Source organism: Triticum urartu, chromosome 3A, assembly GCF_056163025.1.
Source record: "Triticum urartu cultivar PI428250 chromosome 3A, HENAU_Tu73, whole genome shotgun sequence".
Lineage (NCBI taxonomy): Eukaryota > Viridiplantae > Streptophyta > Magnoliopsida > Poales > Poaceae > Triticum > Triticum urartu.
In genome coordinates, this window is record NC_141875.1 from 327,563,484 (window position 1) to 327,582,556 (window position 19,073).

The window sequence follows — 19,073 nt, forward strand, 5'->3', positions numbered from 1 at the left end:
CTCATTATCAGAATGAGGAGATTCACATGCAAATCCAAATAAGTTAGATGCATCAACTGGAGGTCCCTTTGCAGCAACCCATGTAGTTTTGGGGTACTGCTCAGGCTTCCAATATGTACCATGAGCATTGATTTTCCTCTCAAAGGCGATACCCTCTTTCCTAGGGTTCCTGTTGAGGTCTGCTTTTTAAGCACATCACAAAGAGCCTGATGCCCTTTGAGGCTTTTGTACATGCCTGTGGTGTACAATTCCTTTAGCCCTGCATCGTCAGTGATACTAGGAATGTCCTCAGATGAGGAATTAGTGATAGCAGAGGCATGTGAAGAATTTGAAACATTAGCAGCATTTGAACATTCAGGTAAAGAATTAGTAGATTCACGTTCAATGCATTTCAAGCATGGAGGAACAAATTCTTCCTGAGATGCACTGATTTGTTGAGCAAGTAATGAATCGCGCTCCTTTGAAGATCTTCATAACTCACTCTTAGCTTCTCAAGGTCTTGCTTTCTTTGAAGAAATTCATAAGAAAGCTTCTCATGATCCGATAAGAGAGTGTTATGATGACTTTGAAGTTTGTCAAGCTTGGACTGAAGTCTCTGAAGATTTTCAGTCAAAGTTTCAGTGCGATCCATTTCTTCACCCAACATATCATCACTTTTATTTAGCATGTTTTGAACCTTTTCTAAAGCCCTTTATTGTTTTATAGCAATCTTAGCAAGTTTAGAATAGCTGGGCTTAAGGTTTTCATCAGATTCATCCTCACTTGATTCAGAGGAGGTATATTTGAGTACCTTGGCACCCTTTGCCATGAAGCATTATGTGGGAGCATAGTCATCATCCCCTTCATCAGCCTTGTTGGTGAGGTCATTTTCCTCAATGTTGAAGATAGACTTGTTGACGAATGCAGTAGCGAGAGCAAGGCTCGCCACTCCGGATTCGGACTCCTCAGATGACTCCTCTTCCTCATTTTCTTCAGATTCAGCCTCAGAGTCCATTTCCTTGCCAATGAATGCCCTGGCCTTCTTGGAGCTGCTCTTCTTGTGATATGAAGGCTTTGAGGATTTTGATGATGAGGATTTTGTGGATTTCTTCTTTTTCTTTGCATCATCAGAACTGTAATCCTTGTATTTCTTCTTCTTTGATTCCTTTTCCCACTAAGGACAATCTTGAATGAAATGTCCAGGTTTCTTGCACTTCTGACAGAGCCTCTTCTTGTAGTCACTGTATGAGGAATCATTGCTCCTTGAGGATCTTCCAAGGCGACCACGTCTTGAGAACTTTTGGAACTTCTTCACGAGCAGAGCCAGATCATGGCTCAGTTCTTCAGGATCACCAAGGCTGCTACCAGAGTCTTCATCTTCGGACTCAGATACTGCCTTGGCCTTCAGTGCACGTGTTCTGCCATAGCTTGAACCATAGAGATCTCTCTTTTCAGCAAGTTGGAACTCATGAGTATTTAGCCTCTCAAGAATATCAGCGGGATCAAGTGACTTGTAATCAGCACGTTCTTGTATCATCAATGCCAGAGTGTCAAATGAAGAATCAAGCGATCTCAGCAATTTCTTCACCACCTCATGGTCGGTGATGTCAGTGGCACCATGTGCTTGAAGCTCATTTGAGATGTCAGTGAGGCGATCGAAGGTTTGTTGAACATTTTCATTGTCGAGTCTTTTGAAGCGGTTGAAGAGATTGCGAACAACATCAACTTGAGAGTCACGCTGAGTTGAGACTCCTTCATTCACTTTGGACAACCTATCCCAGATAAGCTTCGCTGTTTCCAAAGCACTCACTCTGCCATACTGTCCTTTGCTTAGATGGCCACATATGATATTCTTCGCTTGAGAGTCGAGTTGCTTGAATCTCTTCACAGCGGCAGCATTCAGAGAAGGTGTGACTGAGGGAACACCATTTTCCACAACATACCAGAGATCGTTATCAATTGCTTCAAGATGCATTCGCATCTTATTCTTCCAGTAGGGGTAGTCCGTCCCATCGAAGGTAGGACACCCAGCAAAGACCTTGATCATACCTGCGGTCGACATAACTAAAACTCCAAGAAGTTAAACCAAAATCACACAAAACAAGGGAGTACCTTGCTCTGATACCAATTGAAAGTGCATTATATCGACTAGAGGGGGGTGAATAGGCGATTTTTATTAAATTCTTCACTGAGGAATTTGCCGGTGAGGAAATTCCTTAGCGAAGAACTACTAGCAGCGGAATAAGTACTCAAAGTTAAACATAACATAATACAAGCATAGTCATCATGATGAAATGAAGACAGGCACAGAGTGCAGGAAGCGTAATCACAGGATAACACAGGATGAAGACAAACAGACTGAAGAAATTGAACTGAGGAAATTGAGAAAGTCTTCAGTCAAAGTCTTCAAACACAGATATGAACAAACATACAACACAGTTATGAGGAAATGAAAGAGTTGAGGAAATAGAACCAGTAAGCTTGGTGAAGACAATGATTTGGTAGACCAGTTCCAACTGCTGTCTCAGTTGTACGTCTGGTTGGAGCGGCTGAGTATTTAAACTCGAGGACAGACAGTCCCGGACACCCAGTCAAGGACACTTAGTCCAAGACACCCAGTCCTCACCATATCCTCCTTGAACTAAGGTCACACAGACCTCGTCCAATCACTCGTGGTAAGTCTTCAGGCGACTTCCAAACCTTCACAACTTTGGTCACCCGGCGATCCACAATTCCTCTTGGATGCTCTAGACCATGACGCCTAACCGTATGGAAGAAGCACAGTCTTCAAAGGTAACAAGCGTCGGATCCACTCAGGATCAATCTCTTCAGTGATGCTTAATCACTTGGGGTTTGTAGGTGTTTGGGTTTTGGGTTTTTGGTTTTTCCTCACTTGATGATTTTCGCTCAAAGTCCTCGGAGGATGGGTTGCTCTCAAATAACAAGTGCCGGTTTCTCTCGGAGCAGCCTCAACCCGCTAGTGGTTGTAGGGGGCGGCTATTTATAGCCTAGGGAGCAGCCCGCCATGATAAGACATAAATGCCCTTCAATGATATGACCGTTAGGTGGATAGATATTTTGGAACAGCTAGCGCATAACACAGCAACGGTCGGAATTTTGAGTACCAAAATCCTCAGGGCTATCATGTTCCTCACTCTATAGGCAATCCACATTGGCGAATTCCTAACTCCTCAGTCAGGACAAATTCCTTAGAGACCAGAAGAACTTCGTCTCTGTCACTGAAGAAATTGACTGAATTGTATGAGATTTTCAATGGCTTCACTCGAAGGGATTGGTAGGTGTAGGATTTTGAGTTGAGCATCACATGGAAATTTTTCCTTAGTATTTCCTCGACCCCCTTTAACAGTACGGTGTTTCCTATGACTCAAGAAAGAGAAAAACAAAACTATGAAAACGAAAGTCTTCAAGCTTCATATTTCTCGCATGAATATCAAGTCTTCACGGACACACCAATTTCTCCACTTTCAAAGTCTTCATGTAAGTCTTCAGAAATACCAAAATCTTTAGTCGAAGATATTCATTTTTAGGGGTCGACCTTTCCTATAAATATCAAACTCCTCATAGACTTATAGACCTGTGTACACTCACACACGCATTAGTCCCTTAACCTATAAGTCTTCAATACACCAAAATCACTAAGGGGCACTAGATGCAATTATAGGTCCCCCTCGCCCCGATGAACATGACTTAAATCCGTCATCGGATAACATCCAGGAGATGGTCCCTGTTGCTGCAACGGCCTTAGAACCGAAGCAGATCATGCCATCCGAGGCCACAGAGTCCGCGGTGTTGGAGCCGCACACGGGCTCGGCACCCCGCAATATCAGCGCCAACGGAATTTCAGACTCGTTTCCGGTTATGAGTTCCGAACCTTGCGTGCTCCCAGACACCGAGCTGGATCGGTTATCAATCATCAATTTTAGCGCCACAGATATCTTCCAATGCTCGCCCTTCGGCGATGTGCTTGGGGGACTCATGGCCAAACTATGTCCGGTTCGAGCTAGAGGCTGGCAATGGAGAATTTCGCTTCCCACCCGCCACCCACTTCATAGCCACTATCAAGGACATAACCGACATGACCGCTTCGGGCTCTGAAGACATTGACGGTATAGACGACGATGCCAATAAGGAGCAAGGCCAAGACCCGCTAGTCATCAGGCGTGGGACGGCCACCCCTTCATATGACATGTACATGATCGATACACCTAAAAAGCCTTGCGACAAGGACAAGGGAGATCCAGTTAAAACTCCTGAGACACAGTCTAAGTTCTGGCGCCCCAAGCGCCGCCCCAAGTCATGCCGCAGCAACGATGGCACTGGAGAAAATAGTACTCCAAACGGCGCCGTAAACAATGAAGACCCTGTGGGAGCAATATCCGAGCAGGAGGAATAAGAAAACGGGCAAGCCAGCCCCGATGAACCGGCCCCGCCCAGCGATGGTTTGGAGGACGACAATTACCTTCCCCTCTCCAAAGATGAGGTAAGCCTCGGTGACGAAGACTTCATCGTACCCGAAGAGCCCCTCGAGCAGGAGCTCTTCAAGCGCAGGTTGATAGCTACGGCAAGGAGCCTGAAAAAGAAGCAGCAGCAGCTTCAAGCTGACCAAGACCTACTCAACGACAGATGGACCGAAGTCCTAGTCGCCGAAGAATATGGCCTGAGTGGCCTAGCCAAAAGCTACCCAAAGCACATATTGCTATACCAGTCCGATGACGGGGCGGTGGAGCCCATACCATCGTCACACAATGCGGCAGGTCGCCGACGACTTTGGCCGGATAAAGAGGCAACTCAAGCCGGACACTAGACCGCCCCACCTCACCGTAAAGGCAAAAACAACGCAGGTCACGATCACCTAGACAACCTGCAGAGGGACTTGGACAATAGAGCAGGACACGCAAGACCGGTCTACGGATCGCGAAAGCATGCTTCGACACGTGACGATGGCTACCTATTCTGACGTGTCAAACCTCGCCATACCCGAAAACCGCAAAGGGACTCCTTCAGAGTTACGTCGTAGTGTGGCCCAACATAGAGGCGCCGCACACCCGCCTTGCTTCACTGATGAAGTAATGGATCATGAATTCCCCAAAGGATTCAAACCCGTCAATATTGAATCATATGACGGGACAACCGATCCCGCGGTATGGTTAGAAGATTTCATCCTCCACATCCATATGGCCCGTGGGGACGACCTCCACACCATTAAATACCTCCCACTAAAACTAACAGGGCCAGCTCAATACTGGCTAAACAGCCTGCCTGAAAATTCCATAGGAAGCTGGGAGGACTTGGAAGAGGCCTTCCTCGATAACTTCCGAGGAACACATGTCCGGCCACCGGATGCCGATGACCTAAGTCACATTGTCCAATAGCCCGAAGAATCATCTAGAGAGCTCTGGACTTGGTTCTTAGTCAAAAAGAACCAAATCGTCGACTGTCCGGACGCGACGCCCTTGCGGCTTTCAGACACAGCGTCCGGGACGAATGGCTTGCACGCCACCTTGGCCAAGAAGGACCTAAATCCATGACAGCCCTCACTACTCTGATGAACCGCTTTTGCGCGGGAGAAGACAGCTGGCTCGCTCGTAGAAGCAGTAGCGCCAGCAACCAGGCCACCTCCGAAATCTGAGACAGCAACGGCAAGCCACGAGGAAGCGAAAACAACAGTCACTACAAGAAATATGTCAACTTGTGACCTTCTGTTAGTGACCCTGGAAGAATTGGTCATAGATCTATGACCATTTCAGACCAATTTGTCAAAAGTTGTTCGGGGGCTCCAAAACCTAAACTATAACGACCATTTTGGTCAGAAAGGTCGTAATTTCCTTACACGAAATGGTCATAAAGCAGATAGCACTGGTCTGCTGCCTTATTTCTAGCTGATCATGACCAATATAGATGGTCATAACCTTGTAAATTGTGGTGGGTTGCTATGACTAGGCGCCACCTCATCAGTTTTGCCTATGTGTCATGTCCATGTGGCAGTTTTTGCCCTAGGTTGTGAAGCAACCTATATTTCTGTCATTCCCAAAATTCCCAAAAAAATCTCATAAATTCTTTGGGTCATATCTTCATCAAATATGTAAAAATCCTTCCTTGCCTAGTTCAAAACTAATTCATCAATATTCATTTTCCTATTCTGTTCACGATAGCACTTTATGAAGGAAGTGCTATTTATATATTCTTGATTGCCCTCGGAATTTTTGGGCACTCTTTCCTATCAAAATCATTACCGCATGACAAAATTCAGCTCCACTTGCCTAGCAAATCTTCCTCGGCAAATTTTCAAAGTTTTTGTCCACCTAGAAGCATTGTGAAGAAAGTACCTTTTTTATATATCAAAATGACATGAAATTTATACAATTCCTTCATATGCCCAAATTATCAACCTCCTCCAAATTGCATCTCAGTCAAATCATCTATGTGAGCCCAGGTTCAATTTATATTTTATGGCCAAATTGGCACGTTGCAAAGCAAGTGTTATCTAGACCCCTCCTATTACCCTCAAACTTTTCGGGCACTCTTCCATACCCAAATCATTGCCACATGATAATATTCAGATCAATTTCCTAGTAAATCTTTCTCAGGAAATTTTCAAAGTTTCTACCTCGAGAGAAGCTTTGTGAAGTAAGTACTAGCTAGGCTTACCCAAATGATCTGAAAATTTACAAGCGCATGACCATACCTATGTAACTTACCTACACTAATTTTTAGCTCATTTCATTCATCCAATCTCTCTCACTAGTTTTCCCAAGTTTCTGTCCATAGAAGAGAATTGTGAAGGAAGTACCACTTTGGCATTTCCAAATAGTATCCATTTTCTACAGTGGTTTCCTATGCCCAAATAACCATCCTCCACCTAATGCCAGCTCAATCCGTTCATTATTTTGAGCCGAGCTTCAACATTCGTAGTTATGTCCAGTGTGGTAGTTCGCAAAGCAAGTACCACCTAGGCTCCTCCTTTTGACTAAAAATTTGTGAAGACGGTCTTCTTAGTAACTGATCATCCTCAGCCAAAACTCACGCCCATTAGCCATGTACATTTCCCGTACCGCTAATCAAACACTTGGCTGTTAATTCATGTTTGAGCATCGATCAGTCTCCTCGTGAGAATATTATGTTGTAATTTTCTTCCTAGCACCAACCCGGGGAGTGCCCAACCCACTAGACATGCCTAGGCCGCCCAGAACGCATGGCAATGCCACGGTCACGCGGTGACCACGCGGCGGGCATGCGAGTTTACGCGCTCTAGAGTTGGGGCCCTCGGCCACTGCCCAAACCTCTACGTATTGCCACCAAACCATGTATTTATGATTAAATAGGTCCTTATGTAACTAGAAATGATTTTTGGAAAAAATAAATAGCAAACTATGAGGCAGCTGCAGTTCAAATTTGACCCGCTTCCTCCTGAATCAGTGGAAATTTGTCTTTTTCACGAGAGGTGGATCAAAAAAATTTACACCCAACCATTTTGTCAATTGTGCATTAAATATGGCCTAGTATTTTATAAAAATGATTTGGTCCAATTTTGCAACAATTATTTGGTAGTTCCTTCACAAAAAAACCTCCTTTTGGGCACTCGAAAAATGGAAAATGGTTTTTTCGTCCAACGAAAATGAAAACTTCCTTAGGCAACATTGTTTGCCATTCCAATATGCACCCTTGTGCACACTATGAGATCATTTGAACAAACTATGCCATGAATGTGGCCATAAGATTGATCATTTGGCTTGAAAGCCATTGACCTTCACACATGATAGCTCATTTCTGAGAACACTTTTTAAAAATAATTATCGTATTACAAGTTTATTATTTTTCCTGGAAACTTAATCACATATAATGAGACAATGCGAAGGTTTTCCAATTTTTTGATTTTTTTTAATTTTTTATGCCCGTTTCAAAATGTGGTCAAAACGGCGGGCTTGACCGTTCCTAGGTAGCGGTTGAATCTTGGAATTTTTTGGTGTTTCTCTGATTAAATAGATACTTATGTACCTATAAATGATTTTTGGAAAAAATAAAGAGCAAACTACGACGTAGCTACAGTTCAAATTTGACCCGCTTCCAGCTGAATCAGCGGGAATTTGTCTTTTTCACCAGAGGTGGATAAAAACTTTTTACAACCAACCATTTTGTTAATTGTGCATTAAATATGGCCAAGTATTTTAGAAAAATGATTTGGTCCAATTTTGCAACAAATATTTGGGAGGTCCTTCACAAAAAAAACTCATTTCGGGCACTCGGAAAATGGAAAATGAATTTTCCGTGCAAAGAAAATGAAAACTCCCTTAGGAAACATTGTTTGGAATTCCAAGATGCACCCTTGTGCACAATATGAGATCATTTGAACAAACTATGCCATGAATGTGGCCATAAGATTGATCATTTGGCTTAAAAGCCATGAATCTTCACACTTGATAGTTCATTTCTGAGAACACTTTTTTAAAATAATTACTGTATTACAAGTTTATTATTTTTCCTGTAAGCTTGGTCACATATAATGACACAATGCGAAGGTTTTCCAATTTTTTTGATCTTTTTGAATTTTTTATGCCCGTTTCAAAATGCGGTCAAAACGGCGGGCTTGACCGTTCCTAGCTAGTGGTTGAATCTTGGAAATCTTTTGGTGTTTCTCTGATTAAGTAGATAGTTAAGTACCTAAAAATGAATTTTTTGAAAAAATAAAGAGCAAATTATGAGGCAGCTGCTGTTCAAATTTGACCCGGTTCCAACTGAATCGGAAAAAAATTGTCTTTTCACGAAAGGTGGATCAAAGTTTTTGACACCCAACCATTTGGTCAATTGTGCATTAAATATGGCCTAATATTTTAGAAAAATTATTTGGTCCAATTTTGCAACAAATATATGGTAGCTCCTTCACAAAAAAGACTCATTTTGGGCACTCGAAAAATGGAAATTGTTTTTTTTTTCAGAAGAGGTGGATCAAAAGCTTTTGACATGCAACTATTTGGTCAATTTTACATAAAATATGGTCTAATATTTTAGAAACAATGGTGTGGTGCTATTTTGGAACAAATATTTGGTAGGTTCTTAAAAAAAGCATTTATGCACTCGGAAAATGGAAAAATATATTTTATGCAATAAAAATTAAAGCTCTATTTGGCAACATTGTTTGCCATTTCAATATGCACACTTATGCAAATACGAGATCATTTTGACGAACTATGCCATCATTATGTTTTAAAAAGAATGAGAGATTTGAGTCCAATTTTTTGAAATTCAAGCGCGAGACAGCCGACCAATGAGATGTGAGGAATCACCTTCACGCGGATCATCAGATTGGACGCAATATGAGTCGTCTATCGCGCACCCATCCAACGGTGGAGCTTCTCCCGAGTAACAAAAACCCTAACCTACCCACCCACCCTCCTCGATACCCGCCGCCGCCACCCCCCACCCACCCACTCATGACCCACCCTCTCCCCCTCCCCTTGATCCCCCAGATCCTGACCCACCCATTCTCTGTCTTCCCTCCCTCCCTCCCGATGCGGCTGCTCTCTCTCCCTCGACGCGCCGCCATCCGCACCTCCCAACGCGCCGCCGTCCTCCGCCTTCCCCCGCATTCCGCTCAGCCACCGCCCTCTCCTCCTCCCCCCCACCCTCCTCCATGGCGAATCCACCTCCAGATCGAGAAGGGGAGGCAGCGTACGTCGCATCCACGCACCAGATCAAGCAGCGGCGCTCCCAGATCGATCCATCTCCGTCGTCCTCGCGGTTGACGCCCATGTCCTCCTCAAGGACGGCCGTCTCCGTGCTCCACCACCACCCTTTCCCTCCTCCCTCACCGCATCTCACATGGCGCTGGGATCTTCCAGATTGAGCGCCGGCAGGGTAGGCGCCTCCGCCTCCCAAGTCCAAGACCCCGCCTCCGCCGCCGGCAGGGATCTTCCAGACCAGCGCAATGTCTTCCGCATCGCTGACCATGCCGGGGTCGCACTCGCCGGCCTCACCGCCATCTTCCTCCACGAGCTACAGCCCATCCTCGCCAACCACCTGCAGACCCAGACCGCCAGCACCGGCAACGCATGCGTCGTGGCCTGCGGCGCCGCTGCCGCCAAGGACCGCCTCTTCAAGGTACGCACACAACGCGCCCACCATCCTTGCCATTTCAGAGAGACCATATGCATCAGTCAGTATGGACACATCTGTAATTTCGAGTGTCTGAACATTGTTCCTGCTCTGTGTCTGTCTGTCTCAGGGATTGCAGGAGCAGCCGGGCCTGGTCACCATCGCCATGGAGGAGATCCTCCAGTTCACGGCGTCCGTCAGCGGCGCTGTCTGGGTGTCGTCGTACCAGGTGGTGCAGGACACCCACGTCTTTGATCTACTTGATCTGCTTGAGCCGTCAGGGTTTTTATCCGTCTTCCTTTGCAGGTTCATGTCAAGTCAGTTGAGGATTTCGCGCGGCTGGGCTGTTTCAATGAGAACTAGGACAAGCAGCAGCCCACCAAAGCTTCTTCCACCCAACAGCAGCCCACTAAACTGACTAGTTTTTCATGTCTTGTGTGAAATCTGTACCCTACTAGAAGATGCCACCATCAAGTTAATAATAACACTAAACTGGTATATGTAATTATAACCAGATAATTTATCGCATCGTACTATAAAAATATGTAATCAGTAAGCCTAAAAGCCGCTAAACTGGTATATTCATTATTTGAGTTCATTGGAATATAATAAGAAACAAAGATGAATCTATTTCTGCTATGTGCTTCCTTTGTGCATAGATGTATCTTCATGAGTCGCAAAACTATTGACATGCTTATTCTATAGTTGATTTTCCTAGGTTGTAGTTTGTTCCATATCGTGTTAGGTTGTATTGTATAATCTGCATTATAAGTGTAGTTTCTAATGTGCTTATGCTAGATTAATGCATCAACCTGACATGTTACAAACCTTGAGCCAGAACCTATGACATCTCATTTTAAATGGTAATCATTGTTGTTAAAATGCTACTGTTTGATTTCATACAAGTGTGTGCCCCCAACTATTGTATAGTTGTATCCATACTTCTGAGCATATTATTGTCTAGCCTCTTTTGTGATTAGTCCTCATTTTTAATGATGTTACCGTTTATCTAAGATCATTTGAAGTTTTGAGCTGGCGCCTAGCTAGCCTCTTTTGTGATTAGTCCTCATTTTGAATGTCATCCACACTATTTTTTTGTTAATTTTGTTCCTTGTATGAACAACCTTATAATTTTGGTGGATGCACGTGTGGGTGGCAGGAGGGCTAGTTCATGTAGCTTACTTCCTGTTTGTCATTTTGGTGGCTTGCCATTTTATTTACAGCATTGTGGATGATGCCATTATCCTAGTTTTCACATTTATATTAGTCACTTAAACAAGGCTGGGTTAAGTTGAGTTGTTCTGCTGCTGATGGCAATACAAGCCAATAGATCTCACATGCAAAAATTCAACAGATTTTGCTAGGTTAATGTTGAGTTGGGGCTGCTGCCTGCATATGCAAAAATTCAACAGATTTACAGCATTGTGGATGATGCCATTATCCTAGTAATGAAACAGATTTACAGCATTGTGGATGATGCCATTGGATTGATCAGTTGGCGTATATACAAGGATGAATACAGCCATTTAGTCAATTTCCATGATTGGTTTATTTGTGATTCGTTCTATCTCTGATGGTTACCTTCCTTGTGTCTGAACCTGTATGATAAGCTAATATATTTTCCAGAAATGACTTGGGAACTTGTTTGGTTCTGACTAGCCACCTATTACACAGCTAGTTCCATGAGTATTTAGTCTTCTGTCCCCTTTTCGGGTACTGATTTGCCACATAATGTTCATGATGCATCATATCTCATGTTGAAGTACTTTGCTGTGATGCTTTGTTTTGGGGTCAGTCAGTAGTACTCTGAATAAGAGCATAAACATATATGATTGTGTTATATTAATTGATTGCATGCCCTCTTGGATTCTGTTTTTGCCTGCTGCATGTGTGCTGATAGTTTTTGCATAGTGTTGGCCGCGGGGTCTGGCCAGCGATGTCGGGTCGTTGGTCGGACAGGCGATCAGATTTAGTTTTGGTACATTTCGTTGATTGCTGGTACTGTGTTGACGCAACCTCGAATGCCTTGCCCGTTACGCCGTTGCTCCTCTTTCTTATCTACTTCGATTGCAGGTATGCAGAGCCAGATCGTGTGCCACCGTTGCTGAAGGGTGCTGGCCTACCCGTCAGGGCGCCCAGCGTGTGCGGCGCCATGTGCCGAGCCATCACCGCCGTGCCACCCCCAGCGCCAGGTACTGTGTGCAGCCTGATTTCCTTTCAGTTGTTCTGCTCTTTTTGTGTTGGCATTGCCTCAGAACGTGTATAACCATCCTGAGGTTCAACTCTGGGAATGTTGCTTTGGAAGTAGGATGGAGTTTTGCATTGTATGATGAATGTTATAAAAATTATGTAGAAACATTTGTGAGGAGTACATGCTAGATAAAGAGTTACCATGGGATTCAAATTTCATTCTTCCCACATGCATGTTTAGTATGGTCAGATTCTTTTCTATGTTTACTTCAGTTCAAGCTTCTGCGCACCTAGGTTCACTATCTGCTGCTTGTAGGAAACTTACTCCATGGCTGATAATATCAGCGTGATGGATAAATCTTATGTTGCACCCTGTCATTTGTTCTCAAGAGGCCAAGTGGTTTTCTGCAAAAAGCATAGAGAAGTATTGTAAATTCATAGGAAATAACAAAATTGTTTAAAGTTTATTTGGGTTGGATCTGTATATACACTATTTTCTTAAAACACAAACCTGTACATTCATAGCTGAATAGATGATACATTTTTTTTTGGATCTATACATGCAATTTTTTGCACTGGATTGGTGGTTAGTTTTATGTACCCTTGAATTATAACAGAATAGCATTAATAGTGCTCTGATTTAGTTCTCATCAAAATCAACAGCCCTCTCTTGTGTTCCTATTATGAGAATTGTTCCTTCAAGGATATGTCAGAATGTGTACACTCTAATCTCTAATGATGTTTGTCTTTGTGTTCAGGAGCTCTAGTTCTACAAAATTTGAAGTTCGAAACCATATAGCTCTACTCAGCAAAGAGTCGTCTCTTCTGTTCGATTGTAATAGAATGTAAATATTGTAATATTGTAATAGTAGGCATACCTGGGTTGTAATAACTATATACAGATTGTAGTAGACTTAGTTTTATTTGATGAACTATGTTTATACTGTTCTGTTTGAAATATTGATTATGTAAGTGATTTGAAAACGTGTGGAATGGAAACCTAACTTGTGGGATTCACTTATGAAAATAATCTAAGTAGTTTTGAATTTTCTGTCAAGTGGGACCAATGTGTGAGAAGATGAAAAGTGGGACCAGCTCCAAAATATAATGGCCCAAACAATGTTAAAAGGCCCTGGCCCAGAAATAAATAAAAGGCTGAAATGGGCTTGGCCCGTGTAACTTACAGAAAATAAATAAATACTAAAAAGGCTGAATTAATGGGCTCGGCCCATATAAACACCGAATTGGACCGGGCTGAATCTTGTGCCACATCAGATTGCCACGCTCGATGCCTATGTGGCCTGGGGAGGTTGCTAGTGACCAAAACGCCACAGTAGACGTATTTTGGTCATAAACGTCTACGACCATTCCAGAAGAAAGGTCGCTATAGTCAGTTTATGACGGCCAGCTTTTGACCTTATGTTTTTGGTCACAAAAAGGTCACAAATGGAAATTTGTGACCATTCAGTGACCAATAATGGTGGTCACAAGTTGACATATTTCTTGTAGTGAGTCGCGATGACAATGAAAGATCAGGCGACACAGCGGTCAACGCCAGAATCAGCAACCCCAAGCCCGGTCAGTGGAAGAAGCCATTCAAGGCGAATCGAGATGAACCATCCAACCTCGATATGATATTGGACCGACCCTGCCAGATGCATGGCCAGCCCGATAAACCAGCTAATCATACCAACAGAAACTGTTGGGTCTCTAAACAGGTCGGCAAGCTCAACACCGAACACAGAGGGAGGAAGCCGCCAAGCGACAGGGATGATGGAAAGGTTCCCGAATGAAACACCGGGGTCAGAAGCAGTCTCCACCCGAGAATCAACTATTCCTAGAACGGAAATAGCAACTCGGTGATACGTCTCCAACGTATCTATAATTTTTGATTGCTCCATGCTATATTATCTACTATTTTGGACATTATTGGGCTTTATTTGCCACTTTTATATTATTTTTGGGACTAACCTATTAACCAGAGGCCCATCCCAGAATTGCTGTTTTGCCTATTTTAGGGTTTTGAAGAAAAGGAATATCAAACGGAGTCCAAACGGAATGAAACCTTCACGAACGTGATTTTCTCACCGAACATGATCCATGAGACTTGGACCCTACGTCAAGCAACCAACAGGGAGGTCACGAGGTAGGGGGGGGGCGCCCTCCACCCTCGTGGGCCCCTTGTTGCTCCACCGACGTACTTCTTCCTCCTATATATACCTACGTACCCCAAAACGATCAAAACAGGAGCCAAAACCCTAATTCCACTGCTGTAACTTTCTGTATCCAGGAGATCCCATCTTGGGTCCTGTTCCAGAGCTCCGCCGGAGGGGGCATCGATCATGGAGGGCTTCTACATCAACAGCATAGCCTCTCGGATGAAGTGTGAGTAGTTTACCTCAGACCTACTGGTCCATAGTTTTTAGCTAGATGGCTTCTTCTCTCTTTTTGGATCTCAATACAAAGTTCTCCCCCTCTCTTGTGGAGATCTATTCGATGTAATCTTCTTTTTGTGGTGTGTTTGTTGAGACCGATGAATTGTGGGTTTATGATCAAGTTTATCTATGAACAATATTTGAATCTTCTCTGAATTCTTTTATGTATGATTGGTTATCTTTGCAAGTCTCTTCGAATTATCAGTTTGGTTTGGCCTACTAGATTGATCTTTCTTGCAATGGGAGAAGTGCTTAGCTTTGGGTTCAGTCTTGCGATGTCCTTTCCTAGTGACAGTAGGGGCAGCAAGGCACGTATTGTATTGTTGCCATCGAGCATAACAAGATGGGGTTTTCATCAAATTGCATGAGTTTATCCCTCTACATCTTGTCATCTTCCTTAAGGCATTACTCTGTTCTTATGAACTTAATACTCTAGATGCATGTTGGATAGCGGTCGATGTGTGGAGTAATAGTGGTAGATGCAGGCAGGAGTCGGTCTACTTGTCTTGGACGTGATGCCTATATACATGATCATACCTACATATTCTCATAATTATGCTCAATTCTGTCAATTGCTCAACAATAATTTGTTCACCCACCGTAGAATACTTATGCTCTTGAGAGAAGCCACTAGTGAAACATATGGCCCCCGGGTCTATCTTCATCATATTTATCTTCAAATACTTAGGTTTTTTCATTACCTTTTATTTTACTTTGCATCTTTATCATAAAAATACCAAAAATATTATCTTATCATATCTATCAGATCTCACTCTCGTAAGTGACCGTGTAGGGATTGACAACCCCTTATCGCGTTGGTTGCGAGGATTTATTTGTTTTGTGCAGGTGCGAGGGACTCACGCGTAGCCTCCTACTGGATTGATACCTTGGTTCTCAAAAACTGAGGGAAACACTTATGCTACTTTGCTGCATCACCCTTTCCTCTTCAATTGAAAACCAACGCAGTACTCAAGAGGTAGCAAGAAGGATTTCTAGCGCCGTTGCCGGGGACGTCTACGCAAAAGTCAAACATACCAAGTACCCATCACAAACCCTTATCTCCCGCATTACATTATTTGCCATTTGCCTCTCGTTTTCCTCTCCCCCACTTCACCCTTGCCATTTTATTCGCCCTCTCTCTCTATCCTCCCTCTTTTTCTTTATTTGCCTCTTTTTGCTCATTTCTTGTTTGCTTGTGTGTTGGATTGCTTGCTTCTCACGATGGCTCAAGATAACACTAAATTGTGTGACTTTACCAATACCAAAAACAATGATTTTATTAGCACTCCGATTGCTCCTCTTACTGATGCTGAATCTTGCGAAATTAATGCTGCCTTGCTGAATCTGGTTATGAAAGATCAATTTCCTGGCCTTCCTAGTGAAGATGTCGCTACCCATCTCAATAGCTTCGTTGATTTGTGTGATATGCAAAAGAAGAAATATGTGGATAATGATATTGTTAAATTTAACCTATTTCCTTTTTCGCTTAGAGATCGTGCTAAAGCTTGCTTTTTCGTCTTTGCCTAAAAATAGTATTGATTCGTGGAATAAGTGCAAAGATGCTTTTATCTCTAAGTATTTTCCTCCCGCTAAGATCATCTCTCTTAGAAACGATATTATGAATTTTAAGCAACTTGATCATGAACATGTTGCACAAGCTTGGGAGAGGATGAAATTAATGATACATAATTGCGCTACTCATGGTTTGAATTTGTGGATGATTATACAAAAAATTTATGCCGGATTGAATTTTCCTTCTAGAAATCTTTTAGATTCGGCTGCGGGAGGCACTTTTATGGAAATCACTTTAGGAGAAGCTACTAAACTCCTATATAATATTATGGTTAATTACTCTCAATGGCATACTGAAAGATCTACTAATGAGAAAGTGCATGCAATAGAAGAAATTAATGTTTTGAGTGGAAAGATGGATGAACTTATGAAATTATTTGCTAATAAAAGTGTTTCTTCTGATCCTAATGATATGCCTTTGTCTACTTTGATTGAGAATAATAATAAATCTATGGATGTGAATTTTGTTGGTAGGAACAATTTTGGTAACAACGCGTATAGAGGAAACTTTAATCCTAGGCCTTATCCTAGCAATCCCTCTAATAAGTATGGTAATTCCTACAACAATTCTTATGGAAATTTTAATAAGATGCCCTCTGATTTTGAATCTAATATTAAAGAATTTATTACTTTGCAAAAGAATTTCAATGCTTTGATTGAAGAAAAATTGCTTAAGATTGATGAGTTGGCTAGGAACGTTGATAGAATTTCTCTTGATGTTGATTCTTTGAAACTTAGATCTATTCCACCTAAGCATGATATCAATGAGTCTCTCAAAGCCATGATAATTTCCATTGATGAGTGCAAAGAAAGAACCGCTAGGATGCGTGCTAAGAAAGATTCCTTTGTAAGAGTGTGTTCTTGTAGTTTCCATGATAATAAAGATGAAGATCTAAAAGTTATTGATGTGTCCCCTATTAAATCTTTGTTTTGAAATATGAATCTTGATAATGATGGACTGAATATGATCCACCTTTACCTAGAAGACGTTCCAAAAATTCGGAGTTTCTAGATCTTGATGCTAAATTTGATAAAAGTGGGATTGAAGAGATCAAAACTCTAGATGTTAATGAACCTACTATTTTGTATTTCAAGGGATTTAATTATGATAATTTCTCTTTGATAGATTGTATTTCCTTGTTTCAATCCGTGTTAAATTCTCCTCATGCTTATAGCCAAAATAAAGCATTTACTAAACATATCGTTGATGCTTTGATGCAATCTTATGAAGAAAAACTTGAGTTGGAAGTTTATATCCCTAGAAAAATTTATGATGAGTGGGAACCTACTATTAAAATTAAAATTAAAGATCATGAATGCTATGCTTTGTGTTATTTGGGTGCTAGTGTTTCCACGATTCGAAAGACTTTGTGTGATTTGTTAGGTTTACGTGATTTTGATGATTGCTCTCTAAACTTGCACCTTGCAGATTCCACTATTAAGAAACCTATGGGAAGAATTAATGATGTTCTTGTTGTTTCAAATAGGAATTATGTGCCCATAGATTTTATCGTTCTTGACATAGATTTTAATCCTTCATGTCCTATTATTCTTGGTAGACCTTTCCTTAGAACGATTGGTGCAATTATTGATATGAAGGAAGGAAATATTAGATTCCAATTTCCGTTAAGGAAACGCATGGAACACTTTCCTAGAAATAAAATTAGATTACCTTATGAATCTATTATGATAGCCACTTATGGATTGCCTACCAAAGATGACAATACCTAGATCTATCCTTGCTTTTCTATGCCTAGCTAGGGGCGTTAAACGATAGCACTTGTTGGGAGGCAACCCAATTTTATTTTTATTCCTTGCTTTTTGCTCCTGTTTAGTAATAAATAATTTGTATATCTCTGTTTTGGTTGTTTTTTTATGTTTAATTAGTGTTTTTTCCAAGTAGAACCGTTGGGAAGACTTGGGGAAAGTCTTGTTAATCCTGCTGTAAAAAACAGAAACTTTAGCGCTCACGAGAACTGCTGCCAATTTTATTTGGAAAGTGATATTTAGTTAATTATTTTGAAGATGATTAATATATAAATTCCTCACGTACATCAATTTATTTTAGAATTTTTGGGGTTCCAGATCTTGCGCTAGCTACAGATTACTACAGATTGTTCTGTTTTTGACAGATTCTGTTTTTCGTGTGTTGTTTGCTTATTTTGATGAATCTATGGCTAGTAAAATAGTTTATTAACCATAGAGAAGTTGGAATACAGTAGGTTTAACACCAATATAAATAAATAATGATTTCATTACAGTACCTTGAAGTGGTCGTTTGTTTTCTTTCGCCAACGGAGCTCATGAGATTTTCTACTTTAAGTTTTGTGTTGTGAAGTTTTCAAGTTTTGGGTAAAGATTTGATGGATTATGGAACAAGGAGCGGCAAGAGTCTAAGCTTTGGGATTCCCATGTCACCCCCAAGATAATCTAAGGACACCTAAAAGCCAAATCTTGGGGATGCCCCGGAAGGCATCCCCACTTTCGTCTACTTCTATCGGTAACTTTACTTGGAGCTATATTTTTATTCACCACATGATATGTGTTTTGCTTGGGGCGTCTTGTATTATTTGAGTCTTTGCTTTTTAGTTTACCACAATCATCCTTTCTGTACACACCTTTTGAGAGAGACACACATGATTCAAAAATTATTTGAATACTCTATGTGCTTCACTTATATCTTTTGAGTTATATAGTTTTGCTCTAGTACTTCACTTATATCTTTTAGAGCATGGTGGTGGATTTGTTTTATAGAAACTATTGATCTCTCATGCTTAAATTAGATTA

General features: G+C 41.9%; 1 long non-coding RNA gene across 1 annotated transcript; it reads left to right on the forward strand.

Annotated features, from left to right (window-relative positions):
* Nucleotides 1-10,204: 10,204 nt before the first annotated feature.
* LOC125543942 (uncharacterized) lies at nucleotides 10,205-13,222 on the forward strand. Its single transcript, XR_007299145.2, has 3 exons — nucleotides 10,205-10,318; nucleotides 10,396-12,281; nucleotides 13,038-13,222. It is a non-coding gene; the product is annotated as an uncharacterized LOC125543942 (long non-coding RNA).
* The last annotated feature ends 5,851 nt before the right edge of the window (nucleotides 13,223-19,073 follow it).